Genomic DNA, 20,705 nt, shown 5'->3' with positions numbered 1-20,705 from the left:
TTCGAACGTTTCATATTGTATAATTCCTTCTGGTATTGAATTCTTTCATCTCTAAAACAGAGTCCTTGTATAAACATTGGTCAACAAGAATGCACCAACTTTGCACCAAGAATTTGATCTAATAAATTTTACTCGTTTACCCGACCTAAATTGCCAACAAATATGCACCAAAAATGCACCAACCTATTAATACATAATACAATTCTAGTTTTAAAACTAACACATGTAAGAAGGCTGTGACCTCTATGAAATCGGATACATTACACACTACTGAGAACCGATACAAAAATAAATTGTAAAAAGTATGAAATAAATGACTTTAACAGATAAGAGTTATACTAGCTGTCTTATTTATACTCTATCAAACTAAGGATGTTGTGGGTGTTCTTTTACACACTTTTGGACACTCACTGTTCATTTTATACGAGGCATAAGATTTAATCGTTACACCAAACAGATGTGATAATTGGGATGTATGAAAGAAGTGAAGGAATGTTATTATTTCTATAAAACAGTCAACACGTACGTTTGATAGGTAAAAAATGTGACTGTTAACACTCATCCCAGATCACAGGATTAAAATTTAGTAATTACGCCAGACGCGCGTTTCGATTACAAAAGACTAAACAGTGACGCCGGTATAAAAAAAAAGTTGAAAATGACAAATAAGCTAACGATCGACAATGGTTGACTAATGTCATAGAGAATGGTTGACTAATGTCATATCATGTTCCTTCCATTTAACTCAGACATCACTAGGTTAATATAATTGCGAAAAAAGTAATGTCAATTTGGTCTGATCTGCGGCCAGTTTCACAAAGCTGTCTACTAAGACTTAGACATGTCTTAGGATTATATGATGTCGCCGTTTTCGTGTCAGTCGTAAGGTTGCTAATTTATAAACTAGCAAGCGGCTCGAAGGAACGTTCCACTAAAGCAGGAGAAATGATAATGAACATATCATATTTTTTACAACTGTTATAATTAAATTAAAAATACGTGTCCATAAAAGAGGGTCTGATTGTATTGGGGTAAATTTACGGAATACAGAATAATGGGCAAATACTGCAGAATAAAATACAAAAAAAACCCCGAAGATTAGAGAATGATGCTTAAATATAAAGAATAAAATATATTGGTAACACAAAATAAATATTAATAAATTAATGACCCTCTATCCAGACCCTTATGATAAAAAGAACATATCAATACAAAACACCTAATCATCATGCATAATCAACACTAAGAACATTGGAAACTCATAGCATATTCAATATAATTTAGTACCCTCTCGGACCATTTTCTAGAAAACGAAAAGTCGGTGACAAATACTTTTCTTTGGCAGCGTATCGTTGCGATGCGGTATTTAGGATTTAGGGAATATTTTTTTTTTTTTGGGGGGGGGGGAGACACACATAGACCAAGAGTAGCAGCATGTTAGTGTACAGCTTCTGGAATTTGTAGTTTTCTGTCCAACATAGGGTTGTAAATAGGAACAATGAGTTTCGACAGTTTTCTCATATCACTATAACTATAGTTTTCTATACTACATGTTGAAATACTTCATCAAAAATCACATTTCATATTTATATTTATCCGGCGCAGCCTGTCGGGTTAATACAAAGCAGGGTAAAAATTGATATGTTCTAGTTCTGAATACTTGTATACATTAAACTTGCCACTGGACGTAATTTATTTGTGAAGTGCTATTTGAATCACATATGTTGAAAGAAATTACCCAGATGTCGTCCATCTTTCCCGAATATTCCTTTGATATCTAGTGCCTCTCACTTTTTTTTTGGGGGGGGGGGGGGGGGGCATGAAAACGAGTAATTTGTAGAGTAATCATATTTATTGAAATATTAAATTAAAATAACGTCAGTTGAAAATCATCCAAAATTTTACATCGGTTTCTGGCTGTCGAAATCAAAGAAAATTTAGCACCATATTATATTGTACATGATACTCAATCTCTCTTTAATGTTTTGTTCAAGCTAACATAATTTGGGCACAAAAAAAAAATCATATTTTGTTATATTTCTTCAAACTCTAGTTAGCGAACTGTAGGACCAGCAAGTTGAAAATAAGGCCGCTAGACGTCAAATAATACACATATGCTTAGTTATATATTTTGGTACTATTGATGACCTACATCAACAATAAAATGCTACGCTGAGCGCAGCCTAATACGAGCGCAGAGGTTGAACAGTTTGGGCACGTTTGGCCACAATATTCAAGCTTGATATATATATATACCGTCTGAATTTGGATTCTGATTAATTTTTTGACATAACATAAATTTCTGACACAAAATATATGTGGTCGAAGGTTTAAACTATTGTGCAATTGGAGATTTCTTCTTGATATATTTCGAAAAGTTTTAAAACTTCAAAAACTTGCAGAATATAATTATGACCCCCTCCTCTTGTAGTAATTACCCCCAGCCTTCTCTTTGTGGTGTGGAACCCTGTAGTACAATTTTAGATAGATCCATACACTTTAACACAAGTTATTGTAAAATAGTAAAATTAGTGAATTGCTTGTTTTTGGCCCCTATATAATTCATGAACGTTTGGAGCAATTACATGTACCCGCAAACTCAATTTCAGCCTTTCATTTGTGATATGAAACCTTGTGGTGCAATTTCAGAGATATTCATTACTTCTCAATGTCATATTAGAAATGAATGAAAATCAAAACGGAATTTACATCAACAGATATAAACAATTCATCAAAGTTGTATGAAAATTGGTGAAAACATCTTAATAAAGTTAGAGTACAAAAACTGGAAAATCACCCCTTTTTAATGAATAAAACCCATATCTCGGAATCGAAAACAACATCGGTGACCCCAATTTTCTTTTCGCCTAAAATATTGTAATAAGTATGATCTGTCTTCATGCAAAATTTCAATGAATTATGATTTCCCTTTATTATAAGATATATCTAAGACCTTAGTTGGTTTCACAAAGTGGTCCTCAATTAGGACATCTCCAAAGTTGGTCAGACAGTTAGGACTACACGAGAGGTGTCTTATGATGGTCTTATGATAGTCATAAGTTTATTTATATAAATAACGCTCATTTTATATATCAATTTTGCAAGTTATCCAATTATTAGGCTAATTATCTACTCTCCTTTTCCTGCTTATAACTAAATCTGTATAGGTTGACGAATAATTCAATTTATACTGCAATTGGGTGTTCTACTACAAATGTATACAGATACAGCCCTACAGATATCGCTATGCTGTATCTAAAATTGAGAATGGAAATGGGGAATTTGTCAAAGAGACAACTACCCGTCCATAGAAAAGACAACAGCAGAAGGTCACCAACAGGTCTTCAATGTAGCGAGAAATTCCCGCACTCGGAGGCGTCCTTCAGCCGGCCCCTCAACAAATATATACTAGTTCAGTGATAATGAACGCCATACTAATTTCCAAATTGTACACAAGAAACTAAAATTAAAATAATACAAGACTAACAAAGGAAAGAGGCTCCTGACTTGAAACAGGCGCAAAAATGCGGCGGGTTAAACATGTTTGTGAGATCTGAACCCCCCCCCCCCCCTACCTCTAGCCAATGAAGAAAAGTTACTGTAATCTCTGTAAAAAGTTACTTTTAAAAAAAATCTGTATACTATACAGATATCGCTTAAAAGCTCCGCCCACTGCCGGACTGAGTATTGTGTGAACCTGCGTGACCTCACAATGTGTATTGCAGTTGCATTGCAATGACGTTTCAAATGCGAATTAACAATTACTTTTATACGTTCTGTTTGTTTTCAAACATTTCTTCAGAGCAATAAGAATCACACAAATGTTCTGATAGCATATATACACACATGAAAAGCAGTCTTTTCTACGATGACATCTATCGATTTCAAAACTTGAATGTGTATGATTGTGTATCAAAAACAACCATGTCAATCTCAGCATGCATGTTTAGTGAATGTCGAGTCTGAAGCGTAGTACAACTCGTACACTCCTGTTTCAAATTGGACAATGTTTTGTTATTTGTTTTTACTGTTGAAATTAGTTGTTATGTTAAAATAGATAATTATTCACCTTGAACTATGTATTATTGTTGACCATTCGAGATTCTTGTTTTGCGAACCCGTCTTCAGCTGAATGTGCGATTACTGTATCGTACTACTACACGGGCCCCAAGGGATTTCAAATCGAAAATAAATGCAAAACATATGCTTTTGTGTCTTTCAAAACACAAATAATATACAGAATTAATTGCAGGATAAAGACAATAACTGTTTAGTGTCTTTAAATATCAGCTGTATTTGTACTCGGATCGAAACAGGTGTAATAGCTCGCTGAGAGCTCGCATACACCTTGTTTCCTAGCCTCGTACAAATACAGCTGATATTCAAAGACACTAAACAGTTATTGTCTATGTATTGATATCATTTTCTATGTTCAGTGGACCGTGAAATGTTGGTCAAAACTCTAATCTGGCATTCAAATTAGAAAAATCATATCATAGGGAACATGTGAACTTAGTTTTAAGTTGATTTGACTTCAACTTCACCAAAAACTACCTTGACCAAAATTTTAACCTGAAAATCAGGACAGACATATGAACGGACGGACAGAAGAACGGACGCACAGATCGATTACCATAATGACCATCTTCTATCGTAGGGGGCATAAAAACAACTAGACTGTACAGCTTTGTACGGGTTTTGCAGAGATTGGTTGAATGTTGTTTGATTTTCGTCCAGTGACAAATATTTCATACATTTTCTGGACGAGGTTCACAAGTGGTGTGACAGTACTATGATATCGTAATTAATCAAGTAAAAAAATCAAACTGGCTTATTATTTGATTTTGTTCAAATCTAGAAGTGCATACTAGAAAAATCATCGTCCCTATCCCTTTCAAACACGTATACCTTTGAAATTCCCATCCTACATGTATAGTTACAAGCAATGATATCAGAAAATGATTATTCTAAAACAAATTGTATAATCTTCAATGAACCAAGAATTGTGTAGGGGCGTGTTTTATTTGTATCTTCTGCACATCTCTAGAATGTCTTCTAGTGAAGAGTTTAAAAAAGAATCTTTAATTAATTACCTCTTCCGGAGATATTCTGAAGATCAATAAAACGTGTTTGTTATTTTGGGTGACATAAATGAAGTATACGGTGATTTTTTTAGAACAGGAAGATACTTCCGATAGACATTACTATAAACAGTGTTCGTAACATTTGTCTTTATGCTTTCCTGTTACTCAATTTTGCTAAACAAATCAGGCTACCCCCCGTTATTGATTTTTAAGAATAATAAACTGTACACGAATTCGTCAATTTCTGTCTGGAATATGATAAATAAGGAAATCGTGTCTAACCAAATTTGTTTTAAGTAACCAAACTGGAATACTTTGGAATAAAGTAAAGTTAACGGAAAGTTATCAGAATTATTTTCTCTTGTGGTCCTCGAAGGAAATCTTTTGGTTCTAACTATTATTGCTATTGCAAATATCGATGGTTAGAACCTTCGGATGAACCTCATTTCAAAAACTTTCATTGTATATGGATCTATATGCAAGTCATACAACTTATCCAGAAGTTTGTACGTCAGACTATGTTATTTTGTATTTAATGAATTCGTAGGTTGTTAACTGATTGATACTTCAGTCCGGGAGAACAAGATTGATTTCAGTACTAGTTGCAATTAGCTTTGAATATATTTCCAGTAATTGCAAATACTATTATTTCGGTGCTTTGTGTCTATGATCCTAATGTTAGTTTGTTTGTTTGTGTGTCTCGTACCGATCTTCAGAGTTAATCTACTTGCAACTGATTTTTACAGGTTGTTCTTGTATTGTTACACAACTGTCCCAGCGTCGGGGAGGGTTGAGCGCTCATTCACATGGTGTACTGTTACACAACTGTCTCAGCGTCGGGGAGGGTTGAACGCTCATTCACATGGTCTACTGTTACCCAAATGTCTCATTGTTGGGGAGGGTTTAGCGCTCATTCACATGTGTACTGTTACATAACTGTCCCAGGGTCGGGGAGGGTTGAGCGCTCATTCACATGTGTACTGTTACACAACTGTCCCAGGGTCGGGGAGGGTTGAGCGCTCATTCACATGTGTACTGTTACACAACTGTCCCAGCGTCGGGGAGGGTTTAGCGCTCATTCACATGGTTTTCTGTTACACAACTGTCCCAGCGTCGGGGAGGGTTGAGCGCTCATTTACATGTTGTACTGTTACACAACTGTCCCAGCGTCGGGGAGGGTTTAGCGCTCATTCACATGTGTACTGTTACACAACTGTCCCAGCGTCGGAGAGGGTCTAGCGCTCATTCACATGTGTACTGTTACACAACTGGTCCATTGTTGGGGAGGGTTGAGATCACGATAACATGTTTAAACCCTCCACATTCTGTATGTTTTATTTGCCTGTCCAAAGTAAGAATTGTCGTGGTTGTTGTTTGTTGGTATGTACGTTTCACATTTGTTGTTCGTTAATTTTTTCGACATTAGTTAGGCCGTTAGTTTAATAATTTGAATTGGTTTACAAATTCGATTTCGGGGACTTTTAAAGCTGTCTATGCGGTTTGGGCTGTGTTTATCGTTGAAGGCCATACAATGACATATAGCTGTTAATTTCTGTATCACCTGTCTCTTGTAGAGATGCCACATTTCCGGTTTTATATTAACCCTGCCCTATTTATTAATGTGCTTGTCCCAAGTCTGGAGCCCTTAGTTAAGTGGTTGTCGTTGGTTCATGTCTCGACTCATATTTGATATTTTGTTTTGTTATGTATAATTAGACCGTTAGATTTTTCGTTTGAATTGCTTTACACTTTTAATGTCGAGCTTTTTATAGACGACGCTATATCATCTTGTTTTGTCATTTGTGTTGAAGGCCTTACGGTTGCCTAAATTGCTTACATCTTATGAATAATAATGTGCCCTTTTCCTTTCCCAATCCTCCATCTATAAATATAAACTGACCACCACGGAATAGCTCAACAGTTTGAAAACTAACGTTAAACACCAATCAATCAAAATCCCTCTCCTGAAATATCAAATAGTCATACTTTAACTGTCATATAGACTAAACGACGCCATATTTGCCTACACAGTTGCAACACTAGGTCAGCACCTCATAAGGAACATTCATGTCATGTTTTATGTTATTCCATTTAGTAGTTCTCTAAAAGAGTATATTCATATGTATTTCCCAAAGGGTCCCATATTAAACTATGTCTCTCTCATGTGACCGTCTTGGATGATTGATCGGCTTCAAAGTAACAACTTTGGTTTCATTCCATTCAGTGTTTTTTTTTTAAAAGAAGACATGTGTATGTATTTTCAAATTGTCCTATGTTAAATGATGTCCTCACTGGCGGCCATCTTGGATGATGAATCGGCTTCAAAGTTACTACACTTGGTCAGCACATCATAAGGAACATTCATGTCATGTTTGATTTGATTTCATTCATTGTTTCTTTAAAAGAAGACATTTTTATGTTTTTCCCGTAGGGTCCTATGTTGAATAAGTCCCCCGGTGGCGGCCATTTCGGATGATGGATCGGCTACAAAGTAACAATATTTAGTCAACACCTCATAAGGAATATTCATGCCATGTCTGCTTTCAATCCATTCAGTGGTGCTCTAAAAGAAGACATTTGTATGTATTATACATAGGGTCCTATGTTAAACTACGTCCCCCGCTGGCGGTCATTTTGGAAGATGGATCGGCTACAACGTAACAACACTTAGTCAGCACCTCATTAGGAACATTCCTGTCATGTTTGGTTTCATTCTATTCAGTGGTTCTCTAGAAGAAGTTCAAAATAAAAAAAAATAACGACGACGACGCACAACGACGGACGCCATGGGATAAGAAAACCCTTCGGGTCAAGTGAGCTAAAAAAAAAGGGGGTATGTTTTTTGGTTTGATTTTTTTCGCTAAACGCGAACCTTTGGTTTTTTTTTTTAAATTTTTCAGCGCTATCACTAAATTATTTTTTTTAATATTGAACACTATAAGGTATGACGTAAATCTGGATTCAATATACATTATTTTGATCATCTGCTTGGCCTGATTATTTTTTTTTTAGTATATTGGGGAGAAGAATATTTTTCTTGAAAAAAAGCATAAAGTCACCTTCGACTTCGTCGGAAGGGGACTATAACCCCCCCCCCCCCTTTTAAAGTTCAATGGTTGTTCCCTTATTAATTAAAATAATAAACGAAAATAAATGCTAAATCTTTCCTATGAATCAAATACTGAACTAATTTGTATATCGCGGCAAAATCAATAGTGTCCTTATATTCTTTTATTGTTTTAACCTACATAATTCATAATTGCTCAAATTAAAATGAACAAGTGAAACTGCGAGCTGCTGCTCACTGATGATACCCCCGCCGCAAGTGGATAATATTAATAGTGTAAAAATATGCAAGTGTTCGGTAAACAGGAAGTTGTCAAGTGATGAATCTGAAAACGCATCACACGGTATAGCTGACTTATATAAACCCTGAAACCAAATTTCAGAAATCCTTGTATTGTAGTTCCTGAGAAAAATGTGACGAAAATTTTCAACTTGGCTATCATGTGTAAAATCATACAAGTGTTCGGTAAACAGGAAGTTGTCAAGTGATGAATCTGAAAACGCATCACACAGTATAGCTGACTTATATCAAGCCTGAAACCAAATTTCAGAAATCCTGGTAGTGTAGTTCCTGAGAAAAATGTGATGAAAAATATTCATGGGACGGACGGACTGACTGACAGACTGACGGACTGATGGACTGATGAACTGACGGACTGACGGAAGGACAGACAGAGATAAAACAGTATACCCCCTTTTTTTCAAAGCGGGGGTATAAAGATCAAGTGTTTATCAAAATGATGAAATTGGTTTTAACCTCATAAACCTGTTAACCAATGCCTAAGATTTTATTACAAAAATGTCTTGAATATCAACAAAATTCATAGGTTTGTCCTAAGTTTGTTCCTCAACAAAGGTAAACATCATATTTCATGAGATAATCATGTGAACTGGTTTATCTAACCTCATTAACATGTCACGTTGATCATGTTGATAGCTTGTGAGAAAAGATTCGTAAATGACCTTAATTTTCTACTCTAACCATAGGCGGATCCAGGGGGGGGGGCCTTTCGTGGGAAAAATTTGGTTGATATGACTGGAGCGGCCCCCCCCCCTTTTTAGGTCAGTCAGCGGGCCCCCCTTTTAGGAAAAGTTCTAGATCCGCCACTGCTAACATATATATTAGTAGGCTTGCTACATGTCTTGTTTACTTATTTTTTATTTTTTTCAATTTTGCCTCTATTTTATGCTAGTATAACTAAGAGATTACCATTATACTGACATCTTTCTCCAAGGGCAATCAGTATACTACCAGTTTTCTCAGTAAACATATATAAGTTAATAAGAATGAAATAAAAGAAAGGGTATTGTAGCAAGTCTACAAAGACAAAAGAACAATAAATTGGTAAATTGTTAGTTATACAAGAGATGTTAGTTTGAAAAAATATTTTCAAGGAAACTAAAACAACATAATATTATAGTACATGTATATTAAGCACATAGACAAACAGATATTCTACGTTTATAAATTATTTTAAATTGTATAATATGATATATAATTAATATACCATGATCATTTGCATTTGCATGAATTTGTTTTTTTTTTTTCAATCCATTAGAAAATACTTTATTGTAATATTGATATAATTCTTGAATTCTGTACAATCATGCAAGTGATGGAGAAATGACAAGGTCGATGTCTCAAGAAATGTATAATTTATGAGGTCAGAACATTCTGACAACCCCCTCTGATACAGAAAGAAATTCGGTTAATACTTACAGCAGATGGATAACATTTAAACTTTCTAATCTAAAATGTGGAGTAAATCACAAATAAAGGGTAAAGGCACTAATAATAAAGGCGCGAAGTTTCTCTCACGTATTTTAACACAGTAATTACAAATAGGACAACAGGTCACCTGGAAAATGAAATTGACTTTTTTTTTCGAGAATTTTACTTTACTAAGCGAACGAATGAGAGGGGGGGGAGGGGGGGGGTTATTTTGTTTTTTTATAAAATAATATTCTGATTCCCGAGCTGATAAAAAAAAAAGTTACCAGAGAACAAAAATATATATTATGTTGAATCCTAATTTCCCCCATACCTTATAGTTGAATAATTTGATTGATAGCGTTGAAGAAATGAATTAAATTGTTAAATGGTTGTTCCCTTAAAGATTTTTCACTGGGTGATGCCTTTGCTGATGGACTGATAGTCCCCGAGGGTATCACTATCCCAATAGTCAATACTTCGGTACAGGCATGAAAATACGGATTTTGTGTTTTTATTTAAAATAAGCTGTTACAAAATTTTTGAAATAATTTGAAATTAAGGAATATACGTAATGTTTGAAATAATTTGAAATTAAGGAATGTACGTATCTCCCTCGTGCAAAGCTCTGATTCCTTGCCCGACTTTGTCTTTCTTCTTGTCCTTTTTGGTTTATAGGTTTTTTAATAAGCTTTGGATTTTCAATTATTTTGGCCTCGAGCATCACTGAAGTGACATTGATTAGTGCAGACAAATTGGTACCGTTTATGTTATTACAACCATTGGTCTGATGCCTCTGCTGGTGGACTGATAGTCCCCGAGGGTATCACTGTCCCCGCAGCCAATACTTCGATACTGGCATGAAAATACAGATTTTGTTTTATTAAAATTTGCTTATTTGAAATTAAGGAATCTATCCCCCTCATGCAAAACTCTGATTCCTTGCCGGCTTTGGCATACTTTTTTGTTCTTTTTGGTTTATAGCTCTTCATCCTTTCAATAAGCTTTGGATTTTCAATTTCATTTGAGCCTCCTGAGAATCACTGAAGAGAAATTGAAATATAGTTGACCTATTGCTTATTGTTTCTAAGAAACAGACTTAACCAAGAAAACTAAACATTGACCAATGAACCACAGGGGCGGATCCAGCTATTTTAAAAGGGGGGTTCCAACCCAGGAAAAAAGGGGGGTCAAACTTTATGTCTCCATTCAAATACCGTGATTGGTAGGCCAAAAAAGGGGGGTTCCAACCCCCGGAACCCCCTCCCCTGGATCCGCCAATGAACCATGAAAATGAGGTCAAGGTCAGATAAACCATGCCAGGCAGATATGTAGAGCTTACAATCCTTCCATACAACAAATCTAGTTGACCTATTGCATACAGTATATGAAATACAGACCAAAACACAAAAACTTAACTATAACAAGCGATCAATTTCAATGTAAAGGCAAATTGAGAAAATATCCGTTGTTAATAGGAAGGAAATCATAAGAAAAAAGGTAAGGTGTCTATCAAAATGGTTTAATTTTGGTCCTTATATAAATTTTTCCTATCATTAAGCCGCAAGCCAAATTTAAGACTTAAAAAATGGTACTTCGCAAGATCTGGTTTGTACTAGCCCAGCTATAATTAGCGTGGAACGTTGTCTTCTTGCGGATAGCGTTCCAGTATACTAGCACAATAAAGTCCTGCAACTACGGTAGACTAGCACAAAGCAGTCAAAATTATACATACACCCTTAAGTTTTTTATTTATTTTATTACTTCTCTTTTTCTTAATCATACAAAACATTTTTCTAATTATTTTTGCAAAATCCACATACACAAATTTAGGCATATTTCGGTTTACACAAATATTTGGCAACTAAATTCACATACACAATTTGGCATATCAAAATTATCCGCTCTTTACTTGGCTGCTGGTGTACCAGTACAACCGTTGCTGCCGCTCACTGTTGTTTGCTTGGCATAGCTTTCCTCCTATTCCTACTTTTGGTGGCTCCGTGTTTATTAATTATTTATTTTTACGTATATACTTTTTATTTTTGGTTTATTTTTGGTTTTCTGAAAAAAAATCATTTTGATATTCTTTTATTGTATTTATTACGGAAGCGTATTAGCGCCACACATTTTTTTTTTTAAATTTTTCTTCCTATGTTTGCGTTACAACGCAAACCTTTACATTATAACGCAAACATGTACCTTTGCGTTAAACGCAAACCTTTGAGTTATAACGCAAACCTTTGCGTTATAACGCAAACCTTTGCGATATAACGCAAATATCTTGATGTCTTGACTTGAAGTTTTGTATATATGTTTGTCTGTCATTCATTTCGAATGTGATTTACTAGTAGATAAAAAAAGAAACATACATACAAGGCCAAATCATTATAATAAATATGCATAGGAATAATGGAATACTTGAAGTGCAATTATACATAAATTAAGACTGATTTGTGCATCAGAAAAGTATATAATTTAACAAGAAAATAGATATAGTTTAGTATATAGTCATATTTAAATTGAAAGATAAAAAATAATGTCATACAATTGTGAAACCTCCGAGTCAAATAGACAAAATGATCTTTCTGCTTTAAAATGAATTATTAATAAGGAAACATTTTTTTAAATCTCAGAATATGATCAAGATTCTTTGATAGAAAGTCCTTGAATTTTCATTTCAATATAATGAAGTATTTTTAAGATGCTTGGGTAGCAATTTGAATAGAGAGAACATAATTTTATTAATAAAACATCTCCATTCTATACATTTATTGCCAAAGGGTAGCTTGTTTGCATCTAACCTACTTTACACAGTTCTCAAACGAGGTCTTACTTTGGAAGTATATTTATATTCGGTTATAGCTATATTAGCAGGGTTGATTTTTTTTTCTTCGATATAACCTCAATTTACTCAATTTTCTTTGTAATATATATACTAGTAGTAACATGAATATCGTTTTTGGGGGCCTTTGTAGTTTGTTGTTCAGTGTGAGCCAATGCTCCGTGTTGAAGACCGTCCTTTGGCCTATGATGGTTTACTTTTACGAATAGTGACTCAGATGGAGAGTTTTCTTATTGGCACTCATATCACATCTTCTTATATTATTCTGCGCATTATTAGTCAATCAATGATCTAATTATTCAAGCATTTTACCATGCAATGACTACAAAGGTGATTGATTTTAATATATACAGCCTCCTCCATTAATAACTACTGTTTCCTTTGAATCATAAATAAGAAATAAGATAAAACAAATGTTTGCGTTATTACGCAAAGGTTTGCGTTATATCCCAAAGGTTTGCGTATCCTAAATGCGTTATAACGCAAACCTTTGCGTCAAACGCAAAGGATACGCAAAGATTTGCGTTATACATTTGCGTTATAACGCAAACCTTTGCGATATAACGCAAACCTTTGCATTTAACGCAAAGATAGGAAGAAAAATAAAAAAAAAATGTGTGGCGTTAATACGCTTCCGTAATTTATTGTCATATTTTTTCTTTTATTTATTTATTCAATTATTCAGGAATTTATTTATTCATTTAATTATTCAAATTTTTTCTCTACTTTACTTTTATTAACTTTTTTGTCATTCTAGATTATATCAATTACCATATGGTAAAATTAAATTTATTTATTAAATGCCCCAAAAGGCGGAAGCAAGGGCTGTTATAGCCAGTCAAGTAGTTAAAAACGTCCATTTGTTTTGATTTTTTTTCTTCAAATAACTAAAGGTTCACTAAATAGATAAAAAATACGCGAGGCGACACATAACTTTGTGTGAAAAAAAAAACAAACATGTTTTGATCCAAAATAAACTCATTTCAATTAATAAACTAAATCTGGTTTTGTATCACATAGTACAGTAACATGGATGTATTATTTTACCTGAACAGTTTAAGATTAAAAAAGAATTTTCAGACAACGTGTTATTCTTGACCGTGAAATAAATGCGTGCTCAGACAAGACTATATGTTTTGCTAAACTCTGTTGACCACATCCTTACGACTCTGGTGGATAGTTGTCTCAAAAGAGCTTTCTTACATTTTGACGAAAGGAACGAACGGAGCATGTATTACACATTTCTACGATAATGCTGAGAGTCTGTGTTTTATCCGGTAAAACAGCATTCTTTTCTGAATTAAACTTGTCTTTAAAAATTTAAATATTGCAAATAAAACACGCTTTTGATATCCAAACAAACTTATTTCCGATACGTTACTATTGTTTCCCACGATTACACACATTTGCGCAGGAATTGTGTTCAAATTTAACATTTTAATGAAATTTATTAAGTATGATATTCTAAATTTAACGACAAGATTCACAAGTTATTTTTATTTTTAATGAGTATGCCATCATCAAATTGTCAACACGGATCATCGTGAATTGCAAGACAAGGATGCTGCAATGTTTGTAGTAGTTAGAACTAAATATATTTAAAAAAAAAAATCAGACTCTTGCGATCGTAGAAAACAACAGTGAACCGAACCAATTTTAAGCACCCCCCCCCCCCCAACCCCCACACATTTCAAAGTTAATGGTCGTTGCCTTAGTATTCCGCAGATTTTAATAATACTATTTATTATCTTCAGTTAAACAGAACATTTTTACTCGTTTAATTGTTTTAATCATCTGATAATTGTGGACCATTCTTTTGTTTATTGTTTTTTTCTCCTGATGACCCTATATTTAGGAAATTTTGTAGAGTTATCAATCTCCTTCCTATGGTGACCGGTTAATGCCATTTCGCGTTTTCGCCTTATAGAATATGAAGGGCGAAAACACGAAATGGCCTTAACCGGCCACCATACCTTCCCCCTGGTGGTATTATTATTTTACCTTTCGTACGTCATGAAATTCCTTTGGCTTACGAAAAATCAAGTTTAACACGTGTCATTACATGCAGTGTACACGTATTTGTCCTTAATAGGCAAACACCATCGAAGTTCCATGTCGCTTCGATTTAGATTTCATAAATATGTCAAAATAAAGGATCCCTTAAAACGAATCTAATGTATGATTCGTCAAGCGTACGTACTTTCGTCAAATTGTAATAAAGCTCTATTTATAATTACAAAATGCATCATTGGCAATCATACCACATCTCATCGTTTTTTATTTTATATTTATATTTCAATGTGTGCTTATATCGAAGCATATTAGCGGCGCACATTTTTTTTTATATTTCTTCCTATGTTTGCGTTATTACCTTGGTCGTTTGAATTGTTTTACATTTGTCTTTTCAGAACCTTTTATAGTCCACTATGCGGTATTGGCTTTGCAAATTTTTGTAGGCCATACGGTGACCTATAGCTTTTACTTTCTGTGTCAATAGGTTTTCTCATTGGCAATCATATCACATATTCTGTTTTTATATCAATGTGAAAAATCAAAGTAATGAAGTACTAAATATCGGATGACCGCGTGGATGGTCACAAGCACAAAAGTCTTGTCTCAGAAAAAAGTGAGGTTAACATGGTTAAGGTACATATATATAGAGAGAGAGACAAGTTCGTGCGTGGATGATGTATAAATGACAGGGTATTCAACCTCACCGTAATAATTATTAAATTGTAGTGTAGTGATACAAATTTGTATACTCTGGTTTGTTTTATATTATATTAATATTTGTATATATATAATTTTTTCCCCCATTTGTATATAATTCAATTTTACTATTTTAATAATAGTGCAGTAAGTGCATGGTGGACACTCTTCTGTATTAGTTGGATTTTTCAAATAGATTGGATTTGAGTAGGCATTCATATACAAGTCAACAAAAGAAACGATACACGACTTTGGAATAAAATTTATCAAAAAGTATTAAATATGAAACAAAATGAGATGCGGCATTTTAAAAAGCTTTCATTTGCAATGTATCCACATACGATAATGAAAATTAAAACCTATCCGAAAGGAACTAAATTCCGTGTAAACGATCATAGGGTGCAAATGATTTTTGTGGAACGTTTGATAAAAAATCGATATACAATTTTCTTAGTACTAAATGAATTTTCATATTTGTTTAAAAATATTCAATATGCTTTTCAAGTTATGTTAACAAATGAGTTAAAATAATGTTGTTTTTTTTTAATCTTTGGTAAAAACGTGTTTTTTTAAATCTTAAAAAATGCAAAAATATTTTTTCTCAAATCAATAAGAAAACAACACACTGTAACTGTCGAACTTTACCTTAAAGATAAACGAAGAAACTGTATGATTTTTAAAAACGAATTGATGGCAAACATTGTCTTTACCTTTAAATGAGAGGTTGGCATCATTAGTTCGAACATCTGTTTTTAAATTGTCGTTTTATGAAAATTTTGTCAGAAAAATGAAATTCCGTCAAATGACGTCATGAAAGCAAAAAAAAAAAAAATTTAAACTTGTATTTCCATGGCCATTAAATATTACTACCTTCAATATTGGTCCTATAAAAGGAAATCTTCATCTTTGACTTGAAAAAAAATCGTGTATCGTTTCTTTTGTTGACTAGTATATTTTTCCGCAAAATTTCTTGAAATATTCTTCCGCATGCGTTAACACAAATTTTCGTTATTCTTGATTTGTTATTGATATAGTTATATATATTTTCACGACAGAACATTTTCATATCATTTATCTGTGTTCAAAAAAAAAAAATATGAATATTTATTGATGAAAGCAATAATGAATGTTATTTTGCGTTCGGTTATCAGTCAAAAAAGAAAGTCACGTGGTTAGAAATGACTGTGACAACAATACACCGGAATGCCCTCATGGTCATTTGATGTAAAAATCAATTATGTGGCGCTAATACGCTTCCGTATTTAAACCACTGGTGACGCATACAAAGCAGACGGCGATTGTCTATCATCTGGTCTAGATCCGTTTTAAGATAATAAGTAACCATAATAATACAAAAAGGAGATATGGTATGATTACAAATGAAACAATTATCCACAACAGTTAAAATGAAGTGGGTATAAGTATTTAGGGACCATCGAACGGCCTTCAAGAATGAAAAAAATCATACCGTAATGCTTGCTATAAAAGGCCATAAATTTGTTTTCTCATTTTAAGTATCTTCTTAAATTGTTCTTAATATAAAGGCATGATAGACAATTCATAGCCTTAAACACCCATGCCTTGTAAAGGAGAAGCGAGGAATACGGTTACCAAAGAGACATAAAAACTCATAAGTGTAAAATAAACCAACCAAGCCATGGCAAAATAAGACAAAGACAAACAACAGTTATAGTATAAAAAAACACGACATAGAAATTTTAACACTGAGCAAAACAAACCTTACCAAAAAAAAAAACAGGGGTGATCTCAGGTGCCCCGGAAGGGTTAATAGATCATGCTACAATCTGGCATCAGTCGTATTGCTCATGTAAGTACACAACCGGTGATAAATCTAGATCGGTAGGTCACATTCGGGGAACAGGAGAACGGGCCTGTGGTTACGACGACTAGAAATATATCCGCTGATGGAATTTGATACATAGAAATGGAAAGTCCACATTTGGGAGCCTGAAATCATTTCTTTTGTTGTAAAGTATTGTTGCCAACCCACCCGCAATTTTAATCTATAGATGTAAGTCGAGATATAAGGCAGACTTGACTGTATCTGTAGGGGTGAGCAGCTGAGACATCAATTACTCCACCCTTTTCATATATTTTCCTTATCAAAAATATATACCTTGTCAAATATCAAGTAACAAAAACAGACCTCTTGTACATATTAGTATAAAGATAAAAAAAAAAAAAGAGGGGGGGGGGGCTTGCAATGCATTGCTTTTTTCTATAAATTCTTAAACACTTTCCTCGTTTTGCCCCTTTTATATATATTTCATTGTGAATAAATTTCAACAGACAATATTTATAGTATCTATAACTAGCATCAGTGAGTGGAAATACTACATTGGAATAAATAGAGATTATTATAATTGGTTTGACAAGTAGATGATATAGAATGAAATTCAAAACAGTGTGGATGTGGCCATTGATTGACACATTAAATTCATCCATTGACTGGGACAATTAAGGTGAACGTTTGTATATACGACCACTGTTCACGACGTACCTACGATAGACATTTAAACTGTGGGGTCACCAAAGGTTTTTTAACGCCTTTAATTATCAAATAATTCAAAAAAATAATCAGGAATAACCTTTATGTTTTGATTTATATATAATTGATATGAATCAAAACATCGTGTTATTTCTGATTAGTTTTTCGAATTACTTTATTAAGGTGTTGAGAGCCTTTGGTGACCCCATAGTTTAAGTGTCTTTAAAAAGTACATAGTGAGCAGTGGTCGTTACATACAAACGTTCACCTTAATTGTCCCTATCAATGGATGAATTTAATGTGTCAATCAATGGCCACAGCCACACTGTTTTGAATTTCATTCTATTTACGATTGTTCTTTAACCGCATCAAAACTAAATACTGACACCTGATAGTTTCAGATACTTATGTTTAATCAGGCAAGTGATAACATCAACCTATAGTATTATATTTAATCTGAATTTCTCACCCTTTTAAGTTTTCATACATCATGGAGCATGAAATAGTGACCTATTCCAGCGGCTCATCTCTACCATTCATTACATAGGAATTGCCCCACCCCTCTCGAGTATATTATAATCTAACTCGAAGTCAACATCTGGATGTAGTGATACTGCGAGCTGCTAGCACTGTTGGCAGCTCAAACCTAACAAAATTATATCTTCAAGTCTAACACAAAAAAGACACAACCTTGTGTTTAGACATTGGAGGCATTGAAATGATGCAACACAACTCCAGAAACTCCAGAAACAAAACCAGAACGGTAAAAATGACGCCACCCAAATTCACACTTGATTATTGATTGTTGGAAATAAACATTGCGTTTAAGTTCCATAAAATGTGGCTGAGGCCAACTTAAGTTAGAGAATGGTAACCTAATTCTAGGGGGACGCATAAGTACAGACGGACAAGGGTGAAACTTAATACCTTCTCGCTACGGGAATAGTCAGATTTCTTTTGTTGATTTTTTTTAAAAATAATTCTCGATTTTTGTTCTAATATAACTAAATTAAGGAATTATCCGCCGATTTTTTCCATATGCATAAAGCTTATGTATATCTTTTCCCGCTTTTCACGTGCAATCTAGTAAAAGTACAGCGTAACCGAGAGCGCTAGCGTAATGATTGGTATAAATACTAAACAGATGAGGCTGTTACGATAACAAAAAATCAAGAAGTCATTCAACCTTAGGTCACCGAAATACAAGGAAAGCTACGTCAAAGTACTTTATCTGTACATGCGTATTTGAATCAGGAAAAAGTTTGTGATCGAGTCTTGTTCTTGACTAACTTGGAAATTAATTAAACATATATTATTTTTTTTCGTTTACAAAAGGTAAAGTATTTGTTTATATATATAATTTTTATATACAAGTAAAGTGTAAATTATTTTTATATGTAAACAGGATTTAAGTAGCAACATACAACGACATAAAGTAATCAGATGCTTAATGTTTTAACAACGAGCTGCATCAATTATTTGACGATACTATTTATCGTATTAAAGTTAAAACAGTCAGGTTACAGAATTATCTATTATAAATTATTTTTTCATGTTTTGATTTGGTCTTAAATATTTTCATTTTTTACAGAAATTTTGACAGTTTTTACAGATAATCATAGAAGTAAAGTGTGTACTGAAATATATACATATGATTGTCTTAACTACAATACTAGGTTTGGTCGAATCGTCATGTTTGAAAACACGCAGAAAGACAAAAAAAAAAAATAAAAAATAATGAAAAAAGTGTGCTCATATCTTCTTTAAGAACTCTTTTCACTCAGAGGCGGATTTAAGGGAGGGAGCATCGCCTCCACCTTCTTGAGATGCTTCATATACTGTTGCATTATCTACACTTTTTACCTATTTAAATCCAAACTTTTTCTAGGTAGGTGAAACCCCCATCCTTTTTTTCAAATCCTGGATCTGCATCTTTTGCTATACGTTACGACTTTAATTATCTATTTGGTAACATGTTAAAACTTTCAAAATATATAATTTGTTTACTGGCAAACGATTGATATTCATGGTTAAAGGGTCCTCCAAATGATAAAGTAAAACGAGACGAACAATCGTATCTAAATATTCAACTTCAAGATACACATGTACATTCTTCCAACTGATTACATTGAATCAGTTAATACAACAAAAACTTGCATATTCATATATTATTTTCTTTTGTATGAAAATGCAGTATTTCAGAATATCTTCTTTCTCTTTTTGTTATATTTTTCTATGAATTTAAAGCATTACACATGATGACATGTAAAACCTTGAAAAAATAGAACGACAAATGATCTGGGAGAGAAAAATAAAAATTCCTTCACTTCTTTCATTCGTGGCTAACCATATTCGAACTAGTCGCATCGATTTAGTGTAACGATACATTCGGATGTACAATGAGAACATATATAGCACTGCCAAAACTTGAAAAAAAAAAATGCAACAATCAGTGGAGAGGTCCTCATTGTTCCTTTTGATGGAATGTTGGAGGTTATTTTTTCTACTGCAGTCTAACATACTAACATGTACCAATGACAAATGAAATACTTGTAGAACCCAATGTGCCGTCAATAATTTGCTTTCAAATTTGCATGTACATGAAATATTTCCCACTGGACGTAAAACAAACAACAATAAATCATCAATCACATTTTTAACTAATTAGGATAGAAAATTAATGTAAATGTTTAATCTAGTCTTTCATAATAAGGCTGCTTGATATACTCATTGTTTTTTGTACCTATAATTCGGAAAAGAAAATCACAAAAAATATCTCCT

The 20,705-nt window shown here is 33.6% G+C and overlaps 1 protein-coding gene across 1 annotated transcript in view; it reads left to right on the top strand.

Annotated features, from left to right (window-relative positions):
- The window catches only part of LOC139503376 (uncharacterized), a 332,278-nt gene that overhangs the window by 18,160 nt on the left and 293,413 nt on the right, over window positions 1-20,705 (top strand). The window lies entirely within an intron of this gene.

The sequence above is a fragment of the Mytilus edulis genome, chromosome 14 (assembly GCF_963676685.1).
Source record: "Mytilus edulis chromosome 14, xbMytEdul2.2, whole genome shotgun sequence".
NCBI classification, from domain to species: Eukaryota; Metazoa; Mollusca; class Bivalvia; order Mytilida; family Mytilidae; genus Mytilus; species Mytilus edulis.
This window is presented reverse-complemented; position numbering and strand designations above follow the sequence as displayed.